Source organism: Triturus cristatus, chromosome 1_2 (genome assembly GCF_964204655.1).
Source record: "Triturus cristatus chromosome 1_2, aTriCri1.1, whole genome shotgun sequence".
Lineage (NCBI taxonomy): Eukaryota > Metazoa > Chordata > Amphibia > Caudata > Salamandridae > Triturus > Triturus cristatus.
This window is the reverse complement of record NC_140580.1, coordinates 60,219,898-60,233,485: the sequence shown is the minus strand read 5'-3', so window position 1 is coordinate 60,233,485 and position 13,588 is coordinate 60,219,898.

Below are 13,588 nucleotides of genomic sequence, written 5' to 3'. Positions count from 1 at the left end.
GCTGGTTGCATCTTCCAATCTTGCCAATCGATGAGTCCTGTCTAATAGGGTAATAGCCACTGCTTGATTGGACGTAAGTCCTGGGGGAATTGAGAAGGAAAAAAACTTATCAAAGTGCAGGAACGCCAAATAGGTGGAAACAGCGGAAGCCCAAAAACACCTTTGGCCAAGCATTGAACACTATCAATACCCTTTCAACTGAGACTGCATATTTTGCCCTGAAATTGTTAATTGTGTATGAGGGACTTCATCCCTTATGACCAGACCTACTAAGACCTATCTGCGCCACCAGCAGAGAGGGCCTTCCTAATCTCCTCTTCCCTGGCTTCCAAAGTTTCCAGACCTGTGTATGTCTCTCTCAGTGAGGTATCTTGTTATGCATTATTAGGGGCTGTTTCCAAACTAAGAGACCACTATTGTTCTTATTGTTCTTAGTGAGAGTGATTGTTCGAGTCGTTCATCAATTCTTGACAAAACCTAAAGAACAGATTTGAGGAAGCTGCTATTTCGTCACCGGGTAACAACTAACATAGAGATGTACTGGCCCCAGTTTAGGCAGTGCCTCTATTAACTCACATGAATAGCAGGAGGCTTACCCTCATCCACCTCTTTGTTGAGTTTCTGTTCTTCAATTGAACAAAATAAATTAAATTTTCTTCAAAGCAGAAATGTGCAACATCTGCATAGATCTTTTGTGTGTGGGATACGTCTCACTCTGTGCTACGTGCGGCTCTTCTAACAGAGCAAATCATTGTACTGCTGCGAGTCCTCCATGAGCATGGATTAGCCACTAACAATAACATAGGAGATAATCCATAGTTTCCGTCGCTGACCTCATCAAAGAGCGACGAACTGGATATCAAAGTATTCGGTAAATTATAGATCATTAACATACCAGATGTCTTGGAGAGTGCTGCAGGAAATGACGTTTGCACTATTTGCAATGATTGTGTAGTCACCATGGGAGATCTGATGAGAGTGCAAGTATTAGTGAATGGTCCCTTCTCATGTGCATGTTAGTGGCGTTGTTGCCAAAACGTCCTTCATGTGCAATTCCCAAAACTTTTTTCAGCCTGTCAATCCTGCACTAGTGTTGAATGAGAGACCGTCGGTCCTGAAAGCAAATGGGAATGTTATATGAAATTCAAAGTATTCAACATGGCGTTCTTAAAACTGAATGCTTTATATAGACATTTTAACCCTTTCCCTGACAATGTTTTCCTGAAAATAGCCTAGAGACTGGCGACTACGTCAGGAAAGATACGCCCTTCGTGTCTGTGGTAGCATATTTATCTAGAGCAGCTCCAAGTTAAGCTTATTGAAAGAATTAAAAAACTTCAAGGCCAATCACAAATGCACGGTCAGGTTAAGGTAAGTAAACAAGCACTGACGTGCATCAAAATCACATGAGAAGGTGTGCACCGAGTCTGCCAGACGTCGCCGATTGCCTGAGCCTTAGTACTAAGCACGTGCTAGTGAGGAAGGATACATCGTGTGTGCTAGGGCCCTATCATGCACTGCACCAGCGCCGAGAGAATCTGGGCGCTGTGTCATGATGGGGTGTGCTGGCGCGGGGTCCAGTGCCTGTTTTATGCGCCGGCAGGGTGAGAAGCACATTCATTGAACCCGATATTTCTAAGTTTGTGCTTTATTTTCTGATAGTAGAGCTCAGAAAAAGAGAGATTCAAACCTTGCCCACCGTTCCCGAGCTGTTCTACCTGAAAATAAAGCTTTAACTCAACGAAATATTGGGTTATATGCATTTACTTTACGACCCATGGGCGCATAAAACAGATAGATGGTCAGCTCCGCGCTGTGCAAGCAAAAGCGACCACAATATGGCCACTAGTACCTTTCATATTTATGTCTTGAGTGCATACATTAACTCGAAATATTTCCGAGTTCGCGCATGTTTTGCTGACAGCAGAGCTCGGAAAAATAAAGAGGCAGTCACTGCCCTGAGTTTCCCAGCTTACAAGGGCGGTCCCTGGGGCTCCAAATGAGCTTTGTCGTGTTCAGCTTCACCCAGCTACTGAGGAAGGAGGCTTAGAAATACAATGACCTCAACTGACCTTTACAATTGTCTGATACAGAACGATCCTGCTTTGAAACCACTCCTCTCGTTCTAGGAACCATGTCCCAATAATTGTAATAAATATATGTGAAAAGTGTCCTGCAACACGCCCTACATCACTGCACACTGCTTTCCGTATTTAGTTAAAAGTGTTCCCTTATGTCTGCGCGCTCTTGGGCACCATTTGATCTCGGAGAATAACTTCATCTCGTACTGTCTGAGACATCAAACCCTAGGAATAATGAAAACATTTAGGAATCTTGATACGTTCGCTTTTTATTGCATTCAACCTGATTTTTTAAATACATTACTCCAGGCTGGTCAAGTGACGCTTAGAGGTTCAGGCTAAAAGGTGCCATATAGAAAATTTTCGGGGATTACCTGCTCAAGAAGAACGCACATATATTTTTGTGAAGTTTTTTCCGTCTGACAGAGTAAGCAGCTTCTTTCGAATACCTCTGTAATAGTTTTAAATGTAATCTTCTGATGACACAGCAGAAGAATATGAAAGGTAAATCTTGCTGACAACATGTAGCACGACGTTAATGGCTTCCTTGGGGTGTAAGATCTCCCTTTTGTTTCATCTCTACATGTCTGTAAGCCAGTGGCACCTTTTCGTGCCATGGAATATTCCAGTGAAGCGCCATATTTATACTCTTCAGAGAGGAGGGGTGTTTTTACACAATGAGTATGTTGATGGCTCAACATTACTCATGGGACACACTTCACTGCACAGTTTTATCTTGAGATTTGGAAACACAAAGCAATCAATTTCATATAATATAGAGAACTCATATGAAGGAAGGAGACTATGATATAAACAGGACACAAATCCTATCAAAAGAAGTGGGGTAACTGACGAAGTAAGACAATATGCAAATGACCTCATGACTTCACAACGTTGCACTATAAAAGAAATACAATAGTTCTATTTAAATTATTTGTGTAAATACTGGGACAGACTGACCCATCTGACAGTCTTACAGTGTCAGTTACCAAACATAAGGATCCACCTCTTGGAGAAAAAACAAAAAAGCCTGGGTTCAAAAAACTAGGGTTCAAGAAAGAAAGGTAGTTGAGTGTGCGTGTCCCACAATGGTTGGACACACACTGAGTTGTTTAAATACCCCTCACACACCAAGAATGACCCATGGTGTCATGATTCATTATAGGGGTCTTCCCGCCCTGCTGCGGGACGGGGCGTGCTACAACCTGCGACTACGCGGGTGCACTGATGATAAAGTGCTATGTGTAATGCAAAGGGAGGGTCTGGGGTAAATGTAAATGTGAGTTAAAAAGGACCTGGCCCCTTAAGACAAAAACTTTAATATGTCAAGGGGCGCTGGTACTAGTAAAAAGGTGGTGCGGAGATTCCCTACCTAATGTGTGGTTGCTCCTAATACGTCAACATGTTTCGATGCGGAAGCATCTTCATCAGGACAGGGCTAAGATCCCTCCCATGTGGAAACCGTGTACTTATGAAAACACTATAAACATAAGTGAAGATGCAACTAATCATGCATAAATATACGATACCTAATAGTATACATGTATGTTCTGTGAAAGAAAAAAGAAAAAGGACTTGTTTAGTGTCCCAGGAAGTAAAAACATTGTACCTGCAAACATAAGAAGTGCGCCACAAATGTGACCAAAACGTGATCGTTAGCCATAGATCTTAATATTGCAGGAAAAAGGTGCGGTGACCTGTAAGAAATAGAGACAGTACATAACACTACAAACAGACATAAAAAAAAACACACTCTATGAATTGCGTGGACTATTCTCTAAAATAGAGATGAACACAGTGATAACAAGAATCCATACTTATGTGTATGTGAGGTTTCGCCTCATGAACCTTGAGAACGGGTGGAGAAATCAAGGAGCCTCAATGCTAAATGAAAAAGCAAAAAGGAAACTGATAAGGAGAAATGGCTGTTACCTCCAGAAGGCTGCTCGAAAAATGAAAGGCTGCGTCGGCATCCTCGAACGGCTGTGCTGTACTTACGTGCCCTTGTACTACTGCTAGCTCAATGTGCATCCATCCCGTGGTTCCGCTGATATGCGGGACACTGCTGGATGCGCTCTATTTAAGTTAAGCCAGTGATTGCTAAATTTGGGGAAACTCGTAGCACCTGGGTCATTGTAATGGCTTCCGGGTAAAAAACTGACGGAAGACTAGAACGGGTAAAGCAAAACCTTCCGGGAAACCGGAAGTGAGGACTCGTTGTGAGCCTAAAAAGGCAATTCTGATCTAACAACAAATATTGGAAGCGAAGTTAATCATACGCCACGAAATCTCAGGCGTTACCTAACTGAGTAGAGAGCGTGTGCACGAGCAGAAAATAAAACACGTGTCACCCCTTACGCAGCATAATCGCCAGAAGGTGCGCTCCAATATATTGTGTTAAAACCAGGGTAGTAGCGAGCAGTAATGATAAAGTCTCCAGGTGCACTGAATGAAAACCGAAAAGATTACGAAAAAGATGAAAAATAGGGACTACTTAAGGAGATAATCAGGAAAAAGGTCCTGAAGGCTAGTATAAAAAACGTGGACATGCGCTGATATGACTGGTGGATTACAAGAAATCACCTGTTATAGATAATGAATTAAAATGGGTTTGTTTTTACATTATAAAGATATGTCTGGCAAACAGGGACAACAGCTATGAATATCTAGTGGTTCATATGGAGGAATCTAAACAGAAGTGCAGTACACAGATTGATGGAGAAAATCACACCAGGAGGAGTGTTACTGAGGGTTGTGTGTGACAAAAAGGAGATAATTTCTTTTGCTGCTTAAAAAGATCACACAGGCAATAGAGAGATAAATCCGACATGTGTCAGTAGACAAATGTGGGGAAGTAAAGGTACTACGTCAACTGTGACCACGGTATCTCATCATTCAGGCCCGTCAAGTGTGTGCCAAGACGGAACACCCAGCGTTGCTCTTTTTCAAAAAGCCCATAATCGGTGTTCAATTGTTCTATGACTGTCCACCTAAGGTCATCAACCCCATGGTTCAGAGTCAAGAAATGGGTTGCCATTTTTGTCGTACTCTTTTTTACAGCGAATATTGCTCTTATGCTCGCCAATCCGAATTTTCACTTGTCTAGTGGTCATGCCCACATATTCCATCTTACAGGGGCAAGTAATGAGGTATACAACATTCTTGCTGTTGCAATTGGTGAATTTTCTTTGCTCCCAGGAAATACCGTTGGCAAAAGTGATGTGGATACTCTTTTTGGTGAGAGTGCAAGTACTACACATGCCACATGGATGATGTCCTTTTATGGGTGGTAGTATGTTACTTGTAATTTGTCGGATTGGTAGTGAACGTAGTCTGGTATGAACCAGAATGCCCTTCAGATTTTTGCCTCTCTTATGGGAGAACATAGGCTCCGGTAAATTTACGCCGCCACAGTTCAGGATCTTCCAATTCTTGTTGATGATCCTGGACACTTGGTTAGAATGAGTGTTGTAGGTTGTAACACAGATGGGTCTGGTCTCTTGTTCTTGTGGTATATGGTCTTCTAAATGGGAGTCCCTATTGTTGTTCCTTGCTCTTTTGAGTTCTTTTTTGACAATAGATTCTGGGTAATTCCGGTCTAGCAATTTCTTCTCCAGATCCTTTGCCTGGGCCCTGAAGTCCGTCAATTCAGAACAATTCCTCCGTAAACGGAGGAACTGGCCATAAGGGAGATTATCCCGAAGGTGCCTGGGGTGAAAGCTATCATATAGCAGTAAGCAACTTTTGGCTGTTGGTTTAAAATGCGTGCTAGATTTTAATCTTCCTTCATCTGCGTAGATGTTGAGATCCAAGAACACCAGGTTACTGTTGGATGACGTGTGTGTGAATTTGAGGAAGGTATTTTGTTCGTTCAGCCAGTTCATAAAGGTGGTCACTGATTCGGAGTCACCTTTCCAAATCACTAGAACGTCATCAATGTAACGTTTCCACACAATGATGTTATTGTAGAATGGGTTTTGCTGGTTGAGTATTCTCTGGGACTCAAGGTGATGAACATACAGCCCCGCTAGGCTCGGCGCAAAGGTACTTCCCATGCTGGTACCGTGTTTCTGTAGGTAATGGACATCCTGGTACATACAAAAATTCTTCTTAAGGGCCAGGGTAATGCATTCCATTACCAAACTACGGGGAGTATGATAGTTCCAGGTGGTAGAAAAAAGTACCTCTTCAATAATATCCAAGGTCTCATCATGCGGTAAGCTGGTATACAGGCTCTCCACATCTAATCCAATTAACAGGTGTTGTGCTGAATCAAACGTGAGCTCTTCAAGGAGTTGTAAAACTGCTTTAGTGTCTTTCAAATATGTATCGGTACCCTGGACTAATGGTCGAAGAAATGCGTCCGCAAATTTCGACAGGGGTTCGAGTATTGAACCGATCCCAGATACGATGGGGCGTCCAGGAGGATGTTCCATGTTTTTATGAATTTTGGGGATTGTGTAAAAGTAAGGAGTTCTGGGCGACTTCTGAATCAGGAAGTCAGCCTCTTTTTTGGAGATCCAATCGTGTGCAGTGGCCTCTTCCACCATCCCCATTATGCGAACCCGAATAGCTTCGGTGGGGTCATCTAAGAGGATCTCATAATTTCTTTGATCTCCTAGTAATCTCCTGCATTTGTTGTCATAGTTTGTCGTTGTTTGGATAACCGTCGCTCCGCCTTTATCGGCTGGCTTAATGGTGATATCCATATTGTTGGCCAATTGTTGTAGAGCTTCTTTTTCAGCTCTAGTCGTGTTCTGGAAGGTATTATAGTCTTTCTGGAGTGTGTTGTTAAGATCTTCCATAACTGCTTTCTCGAAAGTTAACAGTTCGATGGGTATAGTGGAGTTCAACGGAGTGAAGGTGGATTTAGGTCTCAATCCTGTATCAGATAACTGATTAGGGACTGTAATTTGGTCAGAAAAAAAGACCCTTAGTTTGAGTTTGCGTATAAACTCTTTGATTTCCAAACAGAGTTTAAATTTATCTACTCTGTTGGTGGGGACGAAACCCAGTCCCTTCTCCAGGGCCACCGTTTGGTGATGGGTAAGGGTAACAGTTGAAAGGATGACCACTAGTTGTCCTTTCGGCTGGTTGATGGTTGGCTCGATGCTGCTGTCATGCTCCGTGTGGATACCCTCGTCAGATCCTCTTGGTCGTTGTTACAATGGACCTGGTTGCCCCTCCGGTTTCTTCCTCGCGGTGGTCCTTGGCGCATCCCTAAAAAAGGAGGTGGACCATGATAGTTATATTCTTGTGGGGCGGGATTCCAGTGTTGGAAGGGTACTCCCATTGGTGGAGGTCCAAAAGGATATTGGGTGTATAAAGGTGGACCTTGATAGCCACCCCATCCCCTGCCTCTTGGTCTGTATGGTCTTTGTTGTTGACCTCTGCCCCTCTGGTTCCTCGAATTTCTTGTTCTACTTGAATAAGAACCATTGGATGCTGTGTCAGAGAGAGCGCTGTCTGTTTCCTGGTCACTGCCTGTTTTACGTTGGATATAATCATCCCTAATATAGGGGTACACTCGTTCATGACTGAATGCTGCAGTGTCCCTCTTCAGTTTCTTATACTTGCTTTGTTTAAGTGAGATTTCATACTAACTCATCTCTTGGTTGAGTTCCTCAAATCTTTTTTTGAGGAAAGCGGTTGATTGGTAACTCTTCAACTGAACCTCAATTTTTTGTATGTCAATCTTCAATTCCTGGGTGAGGCGAGTGGCTGTCTTGATGATCAAGACTAGCCAGTCCCTTGTGCAGTGCCACGATATAAGTGACCAGTCTTTTTTGAAAGTCTTATCGTGCTGGAAAATAAACGGCTCGTTCCTTACTATCAAGCCTCTTGGTGCAGTATTGGCCCTTAGGTACTCCGTCATTAGAAGACCATGCAGCGCTGTCTTGATCTGCGTTCTCCTTAAGTTGGCCAGTTCATCCCAGTCAGAGCTATTGAGACCAGGGTCTGTGTTACTCAAACCCTCAAAGGGGTTGAGAGTTGCTAGAATCCTGTCAACCTCTTCATCATCAAATGTAAGACCTGCAGATTCCGCCATGTTTGTGAATTGATGGAACTGAAGGTGTATGGAAGTGAGACTATAAGTGACTAATGATAATTGCGAGTGTGTGTTGCTAATGTAGTCTGTGCAAAAGGTATTAATAAAGATAATGAAAGAGAAATCCCACTGGCTTTATATCCCCAAAAGGGAAAGGAAGACTCCCACAGCTGTGCGCTGTCAAAATAGCTAATAATAACAGGATTAGGGAGTGTAGAGGAAGAGGCCCAACACGGGCACTGGAGGTGGATACGTCCTCCACTCAGAATTAGTTACCAAACATAAGGATCCACCTCTTCGAGAAAAAACAAAAAAACCTGGGTTCAAAAAACTAGGGTTCAAAAAAGAAAGGTAGTTGAGTGTGCGTGTCCCACAATGGTTGGACACATTAAAGTTTTTGTCTTAAGGGGCCAGGTCCTTTTTAACTCACATTTACATTTACCCCAGACCCTCCCTTTGCATTACACATAGCACTTTATCATCACGGCTCCCGCGTAGTTGCAGGTTGTAGCACGCCCCGTCCTGCAGCGGGGCGGGAAGACCCCTATGTTGAATCATGACACCATGGGTCATTCTTGGTGTGTGAGGGGTATTTAAACAACTCAGTCTGTGTCCAACCATTGTGGGACACGCACACTCAACTACCTTTCTTTTTTGAACCCTAGTTTTTTGAACCCAGGTTTTTTTGTTTTTTCTCCAAGAGGTGGATCCTTATGTTTGGTAACTAATTCTGAGTGGAGGACGTATCCACCTCCAGTGCCCGTGTAGGGCCTCTTCCTCTACACTCCCTAATCCTGTTATTATTAGCTATTTTGACAGCGCACAGCTGTGGGAGTTTTCCTTTCCCCTTTGGGGATATAAAGCCAGTGTGCTTTCTCTTTCATTATCTTTATTAATACCTTTTGCACAGACTACATTAGCAACACACACTCGCACTTATCATTAGTCACTTATAGTCTCACTTCCATACACCTTCAGTTCCATCAATTCACAAACATGGCGGAATCTGCAGGTCTTACATTTGATGATGAAGAGGTTGACAGGATTCTAGCAGCTCTCAACCCCTTTGAGGGTTTGAGTAACACAGACCCTGTTCTCAATAGCTCTGACTGGGATGAACTGGCCAACTTAAGGAGAACGCAGATCAAGACAGCGCTGCATGGTCTTCTAATGACGGAGTACCTAAGGGCCAATACTGCACCAAGAGGCTTGATAGTTCGGAACAAGCCGTTTATTTTCCAGCACGATAAGACTTTCAAAAAATACTGGTCACTTATATCGTGGCACTGCACAAGGGACTGGCTAGTCTAGATTATCAAGACAGCCACTCGCCTCACCCAGGAATTGAAGATTGACATACAAAAAATCGAGGTTCAGTTGAAGAGTTACCAATCAACCGCTTTCCTCAAAAAAAGACTTGAGGAACTCAACCAAGAGATGAGTTAGTATGAAATCTCACTTAAACAAAGCAAGTATAAGAAACTGAAGAAGGACACTGCAGCATTCAGTCATGAACGAGTGTACCCCTATATTAGGGATGATTATATCCAACGTAAAACAGGCAGTGACCAGGAAACAGACAGCGATCTCTCTGACACAGCCTCCAATGATTCTTATTCAAGTAGAACAAGCAATTCAAGGAACCAGAGGGGCAGAGGTCAACAACAAAGACCATACAGACCAAGAGACAGGGGATGGGGTGGCTATCAAGGTCCACCTTTATACACCCAATATCCTTTTGGACCTCCACCAATGGGAGTACCCTTCCAACAATGGAATCCCGCCCCACAAGATTATAACTATTATGGTCCACCTCCTTTTTTAGGGATACGCCAAGGACCACAGCGAGGAAGAAACCGGAGGGACAACCAGGTCCATTGGAACAACGACCAAGAGGATCTGACGAGGGTATCCACACGGAGCATGACAGCAGTATCGAACCAACCATCAACCAGCCGAAAGGACAACTAGTGGTCAACCTTTCAACTGTTACCCTTACCCATCACCAAACGGTAGCCCTGGAGAAGGGACTGGGTTTCGTCCCCACCAACAGAGTAGATAAATTTAAACTCTGTTTGGAGATCAAAGAGTTTATACGCAAACTCAAACTAAGGGTCTTTTTTTCTGACGAAATTACAGTCCCTAATCAGTTATCTGATACAGGATTGAGACCTAAATCCACCTTCACTCCGTTGGACTCCACTTTACCCATCGAACTGTTAACTTTCGAGAAAGCAGTTATGGAAGATCTTAACAACACACTCCAGAAAGACTATAATACCTTCCAGAACACGACTAGAGCTGAAAAAGAAGCTCTACAACAATTGGCCAACAATATGGATATCACCATTAAGCCAGCCGATAAAGGCGGAGCGATGGTTATCCAAACAACGACGAACTATGACAACGAATGCAGGAGATTACTAGGAGATCAAAGGAATTATGAGATCCTCTTAGATGACCCCACCGAAGCTATTCGGGTTCGCATAATGGGGATGGTGGAAGAGGCCACTGCACACATTTGGATCTCCAAAAAAGAGGCTGACTTCCTGATTCAGAAGTCGCCCAGAACTCCTTACTTTTACACAATCCCCAAAATTCATAAAAACCTGGAACATCCTCCTGGACGCCCCATCGTATCTGGGATCGGTTCAATACTCGAACCCCTGTCGAAATTTGCGGACGCATTTCTTCGACCATTAGTCCAGGTACCGATACATATCTGAAAGACACTAAAGCAGTTTTACAACTCCTTGAAGAGCTCACGTTTGATCCAGCACAACACCTGTCAATTGGATTAGATGTGGAGAGCCTGTATTCCAGCTTACCCCATTATGAGACCTTGGATATTATTGAAGAGGTTCTTTTTTCTACCACCTGGAGCTATCATACTCCCCGTAGTTTGAAAATGGAATGCATTACCCTGGCCCTTAAGAAGAATTTTTTTATGTACCAGGATGTCCATTACCGACAGAAACACGGTACCAGCATGGGGAGTACCTTTGCGCCGAGCCTAGCGGGGCTGTATTTTCATCACCTTTAGTCCCAGAGAATACTCAACCAGCAAAACCCATTCTACAATAACATCATTCTGTGGAAACGTTACATTGATGACGTTCTAGTGATTTGGAAAGGGGACTCCAAATCAGTGACCACCTTTATGAACTGGCTGAATGAACAAAATACCTTCCTCAAATTCACACACACGTCATCCAACAGTAACCTGGTGTTCTTGGATCTCAACATCTACGCAGATGAAGGAAGATTAAAATCTAGCACGCTTTTTAAACCAACGGCCAAAAATTGCTTACTGCTATATGCTAGCTTTCACCCCAGGCACCTTCGGGATAATCTCCCTTATGGCCAGTTCCTCCGTTTACGGAGGAATTGTTCCGAATTGACGGACTTCAGGGCCCAGGCAAAGGATCTGGAGAAGAAATTGCTAGACCGGAATTACCCAGAATCTATTGTCAAAAAAGGACTCAAAAGAGCAAGGATCAACAATAGGGACTCCCTTTTAGAAGACCATATACCACAAGAACAAGATACCAGACCCATCTGTGTCACAACCTACAACACTCATTCTAACCAAGTGTCCAGGATCATCAACAAGAATTGGAAGATCCTGAACTGTGGCAGCTTAAATTTACCGAAGCCTATGTTCTCCCATAAGAGAGGCAAAAATCTGAAGGACATTCTGGTTCATACCAGACCACGTTCACTACCAATCCGACACATTACAAGTAACATACTACCACCCATAAAAGGACATCATCCATGTGGCATGTGTAGTACTTGCACTCTCACCAAAAAGAGTATCCACATCACTTTTGCCAATGGTACTTCCTGGGAGCAAAGAAAATTCACCAATTGCAACAGCAAGAATGTTGTATACCTCATTACTTGCCCCTGTAAGATGGAATATGTGGGCATGACCACTAGACAAGTGAAAATTCGGATTGGCGAGCATAAGAGCAATATTCGCTGTAAAAAGAGTACGACAAAAATGGCAACCCATTTCTTGACTCTGAACCATGGGGTTGATGACCTTAGGTGGACAGTCATAGAACAATTGAACACCGATTATGGGCTTTTTGAAAAAGAGCAACGCTGGGTGTTCCGTCTTGGCACACACTTGACGGGCCTGAATGATGAGATACCGTGGTCACAGTTGACGTAGTACCTTCACTTCCCCACATTTGTCTACTGACGCATGTCGGATTTATCTCTCTATTGCCTGTGTGATCTTTTTAAGCAGCAATAGCAATTATCTCCTTTTTGCAATGTCACACACAACCCTCAGTAAAACTCCTCCTGGTGTGACTTTCTCCATCAATCTGTGTACAGCACTTCTGTTTAGATTCCTGCATATGACCAACTAGATATTCATAGCTGTTGTCCCTGTTTGCCAGACATATCTTTATAATGTAAAAAAAAAAACCATTTTTATTCATTATCTATAACAGGTGATTTCTTGTAACCCACCAGTCATATCAGCGCATGTCCACGTTTTCTATACTAGCCTTCAGGACCTTTTTCCTGATTATCTCCTTAAGTAGTCCCTATTTTTTATCTTTTTCGTAATCTTTTTGGTTTTCATTCAGTGCACCTGGACACTTTAGCATTACTGCTTGCTACTACCCTGGTTTTCACACAATATATTGGAGCGCACCTTCTGGCGATTATGCTGCGTAAGGGTGTTTTATTTTCTGCTCGTGCACACGCTCTCTACTCAGTTAGATAACACCTGAGATTTCGTGGCGTATGATTAACTTCGCTTCCAATATTTGTTGTTAGCTCAGAATTGCCTTTTTAGGCTCACAACGAGTCCTCCCTTCCGGTTTCCCGGAAGGTTTTGCTTTCCCCGTTCTAGTCTTCCATCAGTTTTTCACCCGGAAGCCATTACAATGACCCAGGTGCTACGAGTTTCCCCAAATTTAGCAATCACTGGCTTAACTTAAATAGAGCCCATCCAGCAGTGTCCCGCATATCAGCGGAACCGCGGGATGGATGCACATTGAGCTAGCAGTAGTACAAGGGTACGTAAGTACGGCACAGCCGTTCGAGGATGCCGACGCAGCCTTTCATTTTTCGAGCAGCCTTCTGGAGGTAACAGCCATTTCTCCTTCTCCGTTTCCTTTTTGCTTTTTCATTTAGCATTGAGGCTCCTTGATTTCTCCACCCGTTCTCAAGGTTCATGAGGCGAAACCTCACATACACATAAGTATGGATTCTTGTTATCACTGTGTTCATCTCTATTTTAGAGAATAGTCCACGCAATTCATAGAGTGTGTGTTTTTTGTTGTCTGTTTGTAGTGTCATGTACTGTCTCTATTTCTTACAGGTCACCGCACCTTTTTCCTGCAATATTAAGATCTATGGCTAACGATCGCGTTTTGGTCACATTTGTGGCGCACTTCTTATGTTTGTAGGTACAATGTTTTTACTTCCTGGGACA